This window comes from Uloborus diversus, chromosome 3 (assembly GCF_026930045.1).
Source record: "Uloborus diversus isolate 005 chromosome 3, Udiv.v.3.1, whole genome shotgun sequence".
NCBI classification, from domain to species: domain Eukaryota; kingdom Metazoa; phylum Arthropoda; class Arachnida; order Araneae; family Uloboridae; genus Uloborus; species Uloborus diversus.
Genome location: NC_072733.1, coordinates 58,605,774 through 58,617,706, shown reverse-complemented (window position 1 = coordinate 58,617,706; position 11,933 = coordinate 58,605,774).

Below are 11,933 nucleotides of genomic sequence, written 5' to 3'. Positions count from 1 at the left end.
CATAAGGTGTCTTCCTCTGTACAGTATTTGTCATTGTCAATGTCATGTTTTTCAGATAAACAGCTTTTTTAACTACTTCAGGCCAATAACGCCGATCAACTTTTGCTTCTGCTAGGAGACATCTAGCCATATTCATTATTGTTCTGTTATATCTTTCGGCTGTGCCGTTCAATTCGTGTACATATGGTGGACTTGGCTTTATCTGTATTCCATTTTCTCTTGCAAAGTTATATATCTTGTTATTCATATATTCTTTACCATTACCGCATCTCAACTCTTTTATCATCTTTCCATTTAAATTTTGAACTTCATTTACATATTCCTTAAAACAATCAAAGACTTGATCCTTCGACTTAATACACTAAACTTTTGCCAATTTGCTATAATCATCGATAAAAGTAACGGAGTATTTTTCCCCATTGCATCCAGTAGTTCTGTGAGGTCCATTTACATCAGTGTGTACAATCTCCAATATATCTTCAGCTCTTCTTCTATTATTCTTAAAGGGTAAATTATGCATCTTGTTTTCAATACATATAGCGCACTTCATAAATTCTGTTTCTATTTCCTTAGGTATCTCTTCTAATAACTGATTTTTACACATAATGTAAAAATATTTAAAATTTGCATGTCCAAATGTAAGATGCAGCTTTTCCTTTAATGTTAGTGTTTTATTGGTAACATTTGCAAATATTTTATTATTTGAAACATATCTTACTATTTTATATAATCTTTCATCTTTCTTCGCTATTGCTAATAATGTGCCCTCAAAATTATAAATTTTTGAGAATCATCCTTTTGAAACTATTTTATGATTGTCAGTAATCTTCGAATAACTTAATAAATTTGCCTTCATTTCTTTAACATAAAATACATTTTTCAAAGTTATTTTCGATTCAATGTCATAAACAGGGAAAGATACTTTAATATTTCCAATCTTTGTCGCTTCTAACAACCTTCCGTCTCCAACCTTTACTTTAATTGGGTCCTTCAATGTTACTTACTTTTCAAAATATTCATCACTATTTATTATACGATCGGTACACCCACTGTCCAGCAACCAGTTAATTTCATTTCTTATTTGTCATAATACTTTCATCAGAGCTTGACATGTTTGCTTTCAATTTTTGTAGTATGGAAACTTTCTTTTAACTGATTATTGTTTACACTGTGGTTAAAGTTCGCTCCACGTGCGCGATGATTACCAAAACTTCGACTTCGTTCCTGATTATTTGCAAGGCTTCGTCCACGATAATTTTTGTAACCCCTGCCATGATATTTCATTTTGCTGTTGCCATACCAACAGTTCTTTTTAATATGTCCAGCTTTTCCACAATTGTAACAAATATTTCCTCGTGGCCCGATTTCTTTGTTTCAATTTTAAAATCATTTGATCTTTCCATTGGCGCACGTTCGTCACAATCATTTTTCTCCTCGAGCGATTTCGCTTTAATTTTGCTTTTCAAATATTCAGCTGTTCTATCCTATTCCGGTAAAACGTCAATTAAATCGCCAGTGTGGCTATAGTTTGATGGTAATGCTCTTAGCATATAATTCAATTTCTCTTGTTCCGTTACGGTAGCACCGGCTTGTTTAAGGTCGTTCACACACTTTTCAAAGTCATCGAAAAATAAACTTAGATCTGGAAAAATCTTTAACTTCACATTTTCTAAATTATTTCTACGTACAATTTGCAAAGAAGTGGAAGTTTTCAAATACATTGTGTCAAATTTGGCGATAATTTCAAACGCAGAATCGCATTCATGGATGTATTCCAATTGCTTATTTGTGATAGCGCCATAAATAAAATAAATAATTTGTGATAGCGCCATTTGTTGCTTGAACATCTTTTTCTTCCCATTTTGCTCGATCATCGTTAGCATTAACTGTCCGTTGAACCACTTCCTTACACTTTTTAAACTGCAAAAATTTCATCATTCGTGTTTTCCAATTAAAGTAATCTTAACCATCGAAAAGCGGCATACATATATCACTACTTCTTACATACGCCATATTAGATTTCTTTCTCTTATATATCACTGTTTCTAAAGCAACTTACTAACAAATCTTCTTGATCTTCGATAGTTTTCAATAACCACTGCTTCTGCTACCATGTTAAGTGAACTCCGTGAATTTGTTATGTTGCTTGAAGAATAATTAGAGACCCAGATGTATTTTTACTTGTATTTATTTAGAAAAGGACAACAACGAAAATATAATGAAACTACAGCAACGACTATTTGAAATATAGTAAAAGTACTAATGTGTTGCCACAATGGTAAAGATAAATGTATCATAATTTAACAGGTTTATATGCTCAAATGTAGACATTGAAATTTAGTTGTGAATTCGCCTTTGAATTTGATTTTCTTATAAAAGAATCCTGGAAGATTAGTGTCAGGCATATCTTGTATAAATACAACCTTGCTTGTCGTGACAAAATTTTGCGGTTTTTTTTTTTTTTTTTCGTCTCAGACAGACGAGAACTGGACGCCATCCAAAGTTCCAGTGGATTAAAATTAACTTCTGAGATCTTCTTTCGTAAGGTTTCAATTTATCTTTCCATCAGTACTGATGAGGTTTCGGGAAAGTTGATTCTATTTTAAAGTGTTCTGCTCACTGCTGTAAACTTTGATCATTTCTGGCAAATGCCTTAAAGAGCTACATACCTATTCACCTACTTTTTGTTTGTTATTAATACCTGTCGGCACTATTCCACATTGCGCTTGGTTTAAAAAAATTATAACTCATAAAAATATAAGTATAGAAAAAATGCGGAAGTTTATAAGCTACAGGGGAGAAAAGCATTCAGGAGATTAAATTATTCATGAAACAGATTTCATTATTTGTGTTTTATTAATTATTTACTTATGCTAACGTTTAACTGTTTACTTTCATTCTACCAGACGTTTTTTTAAGCTGATAATACTCAAAAAGATATAGTGTTTTTATTCTATTTATTTGTTTATTTTTCAATTTTGAGATTGCTTTTTTATGAGAATTGCTTTTTCAAAATTCAAGGAAAGGTAAAAAATTTTAAAAAAAGAAAGAGATGAGTTTAAAAGCGGATCAAAAGTTTTAGGAAATCCTTAGTCGTTGGAAATTGCATGTCAGTTTTGTGAAATATTTTTTTATTTTTGTAAATAATGGCATTTTTTTTTAAACTAAAAGGTTAAAATAACTTATAATTCACTGGGGTTTTAAGGGTCAATGTAATATGCAAGTTGTTTAAATCGATATACATTATAACGCATCTACTGTGTTTTTGATGGAAATGAATCCTAACACGAAAATCACTTAAGAAAGCTACACCAAAAAAAAAAAAAAAAAAGAAGAAAAAAACCTCAAGCAATTAAAGCTTTAGGCTCCCATTTGCGGTTAACCTCCAAAAGTCTTAGAAAATTCCTAAACTTTATCCTCAAGCGTTATTTTCTGAACTTGTAATCTTCTTTTTCCTGGTTTAGTTTATTTGTAGCTACTGCCTGTAGTTTCACGACCAAATCATCTTTGAGAAATTTTAACGTGGGAGGTTGCCCTTCGATCTTTTGTAGGTATCTAAGCAATACCTCTCTGTTCTGATGCGTAACTTCCTTTCACTTCCGAAATGAACCAGCTAAGTCTTTTTTAGACGTCCCTTTTTCGGTTTTGGTCGCTTGAGTTATTTTTATCTGCGCTAATACTTACATGTCTTGGCCTATAACCTAGATATGTATAGCATTCTAGATTTACAGTCTCCCTTTCTAACATGGCGAACTTTTTGTACTCTCTGGAATGCACTTGTGAAAACTCGATAGATAATAATCCCTGACTTTGGCATTTTACTAAGAGTAGGTGTTTAAGTGAAGTACAAGGCAAAAGTGGTGTAGTTTTCTCTTTGTAAAATGCTTTTAAAAAGTCATTTTAATATTCGGAGCTGTGTTTTGAAATATTATAGAGGGTATACTGTTTAAAAAATATTTCTTTATTGTTGAAATAATAGTTCTGGAATATTTCTCGGAAACTATGTTGCTAAAATAATATTTCTAGACCCTACTTTATTTACCTTTCCTCGTATTCTTAGTCGTATCAGCACCAACTGTAGAATAAGGAGAGCATCTATTAAAAAATGCTGATGAATTTTTAACTAAATAATTGAGTTTCTGCTTTTATTTTATTTTTTTACTTGATTCCTTTCTCATGAGTTTGTTTCTATCTTAATTTCTGCTAAATTAGTTATTTTAGAACGGATGTGGTCCTGGTTAACGTAAATCTTGGGTAATTAGAAAAATGGGTAAATACTAAGAGGTATTTTTTACTCAACAATGAAAAAGTTACTAGTTTTAAACTATCATTCTTAGTTATGATACACTATACCAAGGGTGGTCAATACAACTGGTTTAGTCTTTGGTGTATTATATTGCACAAGAATTTCCTATGAATGAGACTCGAACATTGATTGATTTCTTTTAAGGCTATGTATAGTGTATAAACACTGATTTTTGTCAAAAGTTCTATTTTATGTGTTAGTGGTAAAATAATATTTCTAGAATTTTTTATTTACCTCTTCTCTTATTCTTAGCCATCTCAACATCAAACAAAACATTTCGAAGGTAGGTCATGGCACAATGTTAACGTTTAAAGTCGATTTCAAAGGCATACCAGTTAGCCAAACCTGAAATACGTTGTACATATAGTTTGTAATAAAATAAAATAAAATAAAAAAAAAACTGCAATGAATTCACATATTTTGAGTTTTTTTTTTTTTTTTTTTAATTACTAAAACATGTTTTTCTTCCTCATTTTTTGATGAATATTTATCATGAAATGTTAAAATATTTTGAGCTCGGAAAAATAATTAATTTTTTATATTTTTCTTTCATAACTATTTTCGAAATAATTCATGAAATATACGTAACTTTTACCTTTAAATAATGCAGATTTGTGCTAATTAGTTTTATTTTGTTAAAACTTGTACTGTAAATGCAATAAAAATACTTTTATTCAGAACTCATTTTGTCAGTTATTTTGATTATTTTGACTTGGGGTTTACAATTCCGGAATTCAAAGAACTTCTCCTCCTAAGAGAGCGTACTTTTTCATTTTTTGAAAGTTGGTTAAAAATAATTTTAATCATAAACAACACGATTCCTATGAGCGGTGCTTCATTCCTAAACCAAATACAGGAAACGAATAAACCTCTATGAAACTGGTTTAAAGCAAAAATCTCTCATGTGCATTGACTAGAACATGTTTCGTTTGTTCATTCGCTAGAACTGTTCATCTTTTGGGTTGCTGCATCATTTTTTATTTACACCGCCAAAAATCTTAAAACAGTGACATAAAAAGCCTCCCTTTTTTTTACGTTTTAAATACATATATTAATAAAAATGTATTACTGTTACGTACCAAATGCAATAGTTTTTTGTTATTATGGATTTCTAAAAATGAGATTGTGGGTTAATGCTTTTTTACTTAGCAGAATACTCTCTTTCATTTAATGAAGATTTTGAATCAATAGTCGTAGAATTGTAGCCAGAAACCAAAAACTACTCTTACAGACGGCGTAAAACTGAAGTGTTGAGGGCAGTTACGTACGCGGGGAAGTTAAACCCCCTACCCCCAGTCAAGAAGAGATTTTTGAACAGTTATGATGCCGTCGTCGAAAAAGTTGTGCGTTTCAACATGATTTAGCTTCGTCTTATAAATCGAAATCAAAGCTAGCTCAGCAGATTTAAATCATGTAGAGAATTCAGGGGATTAAAGGAAGAAAAGACTGCAAGAAATTGTACCGACTCGTAAAACGAAATCGAGTGTGGAATGTAAAATTCAGAGAGACATGTTGGCAAAAAAAAAAAAAAATAAATAAATAAATAAATAAATAATAATAATTATTATTAATAATAAAAACTGGTAATAAAATGTGACGAAAAGTAATAAAATCCTACATGTATCACCTGTAGCAACCTTAAGCAAAGGACATTCTAGCTGACTCTATCTGAATTATAACGATACATGTACGTGTTTATTTAGTATTGATTTGGAAGTAAAATAATTCAATAATTGATCCATTGGCAGAAACGTAATATGTGATGCTTATTTTAGAAACTCGAAACGCGTATAGGCGTGCCTAAATGTGCCCTAAATAGATATCATTTCCTTAGAAAATATGTAAATGAATGGTACACACACACGGAAGATCGATTCTTCGTCAATGTTTCTGGGAGCCAAGCTGTTCACTTTTGCGTACGCAGCTGGAAAACTCATGTCTTTAAGATAACGGATAAATTTTGAGAATGATGGTACTACAGTTACTGATGTATTTATTTATTTATTATTTTGAGAAAATTTGTAATGTGTTTGTGTATAAATTTTGCTAAAATAATATATTTGCTTGATCGTCAAGTGTTTCATTTCTTTCGTTGCGGAATGTATTTACATGCATAAAAACCAAAAATAGCCTTGTAACAGAAATGCACGTTGGCTGTTTGAACAATGTTTCTACTATGAACAAGCTGTTTTTTGAAAGTTTTCACAATAAAGTTTTTTTCTTGTGATATATTCAGCTTCAATGTCTGGCGAACATGCGTAATATTTCGCCTCTTGACTTGCCTTGTACTTGATAGTTTATTTCCGCCAAAATTTGAAAAATTGTTCGTGCTCTTTTCCATATGAGGCAGTGAGAAGCAAAGGGATGTAAGTGGACACTTTCAAGTTTTGAGTAAATAGTTTAAAGATAACGTCCTAGGTAAGCTTTCATTGATTTTTTTTCTATATCATGCTGCACAGCGGCACCTTATAAGGCTACTAGTACTATCTTGTGCCCCAAGACAGAGGAGAGGTTCCCGTACTGTTTGTACTGGTTATCTCTAAATTTTTAATTTTTTCACTTACATCCCTTTGCTTCTCACTACTCATATGATATACTCTCAGAAATGCATCGCTCACTTTTACTCATGCTCAGATCTCACGAATTGTTCGTCAATTTGACGAAAAGTTAACTGAATTGGACGAAAAGTTGTTTTGGAGTATTTCTCACTTGGGCTTTTCGTCAAGTACAGTCAAGTGCCCATACTTGGAACATTGGAACAGTACCCTATCTTGGGACATTTTGCCGAATTTAGTTTAGAGGGCTGGTACACATGTCAGTATTTCACCAGTAATAAATAAATGGTGTTACAAAATAAATTAATAAATATCTTTTGAGGCTATTAGAGCTAAACTTTGATGTTTTAGCTTTATGGGTTACTTTAATGTTTTAAAAATTTCGAAAAAATATGTGATTTTTAAGTACATGGAAAAATCTTTGGTTACCTACGCTAACTGAGCAGCATTAGTTTTAATTTGTTTCACATATCATCTCGGCTATGTACCTCTGTCTCATTTGGGTAAATTCAATTCCACTTAACTAATTGAGTTTAACTAATTTATATTCATAAATTTGAGAAATTGAAAATACGTTCCAAACAAGGGGCACTGTTCCAAATTAGGGTACTAAAAGGCATAACAAGTGTCTGTAAGAAATATTGTGGAAATTGTATTAAGAAAAAAGCACAGATACAAAGGTTTTAAAAATAAATGATTATTCTGATGACAATAAATGTGCCATACAGAAACACAGAACAGAAAAGTTGTCATTGTTAAAAAAAAAAAGGATTTAATTGATGAGCAAAAGACGCTTATCCAAAATATTACATATGTTAGTTCTACTAATGAAAATGAGTCTTAAATAGGGCTGGGCGATATACCGATATATCGTAATATATCGTTATATATTTATTACCGCGGTAACGGTATTCAGATTTTAATCTCTCTGATTAAGAACTAATTGAAATAACGACTTAAAAATACATATTCATTCAGAATTCTTTTGTGCTTAATGAGTGGATCATGCCTGCCAATTTCTCCAGATTTCCTAGAAGTTTTACCGATTTTCATGGCTTTTTTCGTTGATCCTGATCACGAGCAAAATTTTCTAGCATTTTCGTGCGTTGCAGAACAAAAAAATTGTATCTCGCCAATTTTGGTGCTACAAGCGTTTTGTGGATCTGGAAAGCAGCATCGTGCCGTGTTTAAAGCCAACAGGGTTGCCGTAAGAGAATTCACTCGTTGCATTTAGATACTCATAACGCCGGCTCTACACTCTCCAACGAGAGCACAAGACAAGACAAGGGGTAGAGTGTGGATGGGGAACTTGGCGCCTCTTGGTATCTCTCGCGAATGTCTCGCGTTGCCTCCAGTAAATGTCGGTAAATTGTTCCCGAGTCAAAGGAGCGCGAGAGGCTACTGCAGCGCCATCTGTCCGTCGCGCGGAATTTGCTTTGTTTTGGTTTTCAGAAAGCAAATGCGCAGTTCGCCATGCATGTCTAATAATTAGGTTTGGAACAACTCTTTGGAGTTGAAATTTTTGGAAATTTTTCAAACAGAGCCTATAATTTGCAACGCAAAGCACACGGATCATAAAAATAAGCAAAAGGTTTGATGCATGGATTCGCATTTCTTCTGGCTGCTTCTTATGTAAAATGACTCCTTGTTTCCAAATACGACCACCTTTCCCCCCATCTCGCCCCCCTTTTAGATTTTCCCCCCCACCCCTTCTTTAAATCAGAGCCATTTTTTTAAAAACTTGGAGTGGGAAAAGAGCATTACAATAACCGTTAACATTACCCTGAATGACTAGAGATGTGCAAAGCTCAAAATTTTGTGCATATGTAGCAACAAATAAAACTTGCCCCCCCCCCCCCAAATTCAAAAGGGGGGGATTTTCTACAAAAATCTGTACGTGTAGGAGGAAAACGGAGATCATATTTGGATTCAGGGGGTCAATTAGCAGAAGAATCAGGGCGGAATAGCCTCAGAATCATTTGAAAAAATTTTTTTTGCTGCGCCAGTGTGTTTTGGGGGGGGGAGGAGTGCCCCCATGTTTTCCTTTTTGCCACATATGCACAAGATTTTGAGCTTTGGACATCTCTTACGGTTAATGTTTATAGTTAATATAATGCTCTTCTCGCTTCTCCCCTTCCAAATTAAAAAAAAAATGGCTCTGAATTAGAGGAGGGGTATGGGAAGTTCTAAAAAGGGGGGCGAGATGGGGGGAAAGTGGTCGTATTTGGAAACAAGGGGTCATTTTACCTTAGAATCAGCCAGAAGAATGTCTTTTCGAAAGAAAACCTGCGATTCAATCGTATGCAACGTGCCACATGCACTAGACACTTTTTTTTTTAAATTTCTTTTACATCGCGAAAATTTTTTTGGATATAGGAGTCATTCATAGAAGAGTCTTATAACTCTCATTCTGCACCGAAATTTTTTTTACAAACATCTTTTTTAAAAAAGCAGAATAAAAAGCTCGTTTTTCGTTATTTTTCTAATATTGGGGGGGGGGGGACTTTAATAAAATTGGGGACGTATAGGAGGAAAACGGAGGTCATATTCGGATTCAGGGAGTCATTTTACATAAGAATCAGCCGACAAAATGTCAGAAGCATTACGAAGGGTTTTTTTTTTGCTGCACAGTGTAATTCAATGCTATGAAAATCATGAGTACAGATCTTTATATTTTATTTTTATAACTAAATTGTATAATATTGTGGCCATTTTTGGTTGTAATCTTAATTTTTAAATTCACATTTGTTGTCATAAAACAGTTTCATAAAAATAGCGGATATACAATATTTGTCAACCACCATCTCTTCTTCCTCGACTTCTTTTTTGCCTTCTTGGTGTTGTAAATGTGTAGGTAGTTGTGTGTAAAAAGAATACAGGCACATCGCAAAATCTGCATCTACTTCGTGGTCCATTTTGTAAACAAACAAGCGGATTGACAGTTGAAACGCGCGCGAATGCTCGTGACATCACCGGCTTCTGCGTGCGCAAACACCTCGCCCGACGAGAGTGTGAACGGCTCTCTCGTTCAACGCTTCCCTCGCCATGACGTCACAGATCTCTCGGCAAAAAAAACCTCTCGTGCTTTTCAGGGGAGAGTGTGGAGCAGGCATAAGATAGTATTAAAAGTGACGTGCGTGGATAATTCCGTGAATCTCAGAACTTACGTACATCTGCGAACTTCCGACATTGTAGGTTAGTTACGGGAAGGATCGCTAGTTACGGGGTTCGAGAGAAAATGCCGATTGCGTTTTCTTTCGAAATGGTATCGGAACTAGCGGAGTTATATCTTGTTCGTTTAAGATCCGATATTTTATTTTATAAGACTTATTGAACATAGGTTACGGAATTAGCATTTATTTGGCTTTCCGGTTTTCTAGGAAACATCGATTTTTGTAGAATACGGAAAATAAACTTGCATTTCTGAACTTGTATGGTTTTTGCAAATGATGTAAAGGATGAAAATTTTAATGTGCAGATGATTTAAATATGGGTGGAGGGTGGGTACCATCCCTCGAAAGTTTACTCGGCACCTCCCTCCCCCTCTTATAATGCGATTCCCCCGATAATGAGGTCTGTTTCATAAAGATTTGAAATTTTTAAGCACCCTTTGTAAAAATTTCAACAATTTGGTCTGTGCTGCGACCCCCTGACCACATTAGCGGAGAGAGGGGTCGCTGTAGCGAATATTATTAGAAACAATTACTGTAAAACTTATCAAGATGTCCGAGAGCTTTTATCAGTTGCAAATCTGGATATGCATAGATATAGGTCCAAGTCCCCCCCTCAAAAAAAGGTAACCACTTTATTTTAAAGACGCTCCCCCCCCCCCTCAAGTGATACCTGAACTCTTGTTAAAGGGGCCAAAATCCGTTTCAAATAACTTCATTAAAAATTTAAGTGGTAAAGTCTGCCTCATAGCCCCCCACCCCCTCCACCACCACTCATGGGCGTCCTTACTTCGGCTGTTAGTGTTAGAACAAATTGCTGAAATATTTACTGATCAAGATTTCCGATGACTTTTCTCTATATGGGTGCCAACTATCCCCAAGTGCGTTGCCCCCTCAATTTTGCACCCCCCCAAAGCAGGATTCTCTACTTAAGCGACTAAAATAATTTTAAAATGACATCTCTGATAATTTCAGCTATATAGTTTGCCTCATGCCCCCCCCCCTCCTCGCTCCACGGGCATCCTTACTTTAGCAATTATTATTGAGATAAACTACTTTAATGTCCTTTCAAAATGCCCAATGACTTTTCTACATTGCAGATCTCAATCTATCTTCCATACATATAATAAAATAAGATGTTTGTGTGTGTGTGTGTGTGTGTGGCGCGCATCCCGGGAAAACGGTAAGGCCTAGAAAGATGAAATTTGGTATACATGTGCAGTTTTTGCTGAAGATGTGCACCTCGGGCTTCGATTTTTGATGTTTTGATTAGAAAAAAAGTTATTTAATGTTTTATGTGATTTTTAGCACTTTTAACCTCACAGACCCCGAACCAACCACGCCAGACGAATATTTTTTGTATTATAGTGTAGGAATTTTAAATATGATAAATGAAAAATTTTTGAAGATAGAGCAATTTTTGTATTTTTTATAGATTTTTGAAAAAACCTTTAATTTGCATTTTTTCTGGGATTAGTTTTTTTTCGAAACCCATCCTGCGAAAAGTATCGAACCATCAATTCTAAAATTTTAGTTGGTAATAATAAAAACATTCTGCCCCCTTCAGAAGAAAAAAGTTTTTAAAAATACGCAATAGTTTTTTTTTTACAATTTTTCTAATGCAGAACGCAACGCGAGCTGTTCGCTTGCCGACTGAGTTTCGAACTTACCTCATCACGTGATCCAACTGAAATCGTTTGCATTCTCTTCACCTTTTTTTTAAATATTATTTTTTGCAAGCGTTACTTTTTGCCACACTACGGGGAACATAGAGCCGCCTTTTTTTTTTTTTTTTTTTTTTTTTTTTTTTTTTTTTTTTTTTTTTTTTTTTTTTTTTTTTTTTTTTTTTTTTTTTTTTTTGCGGGCTATTTTGATTAAATAAATAAAGCCCGCGATTTTTTT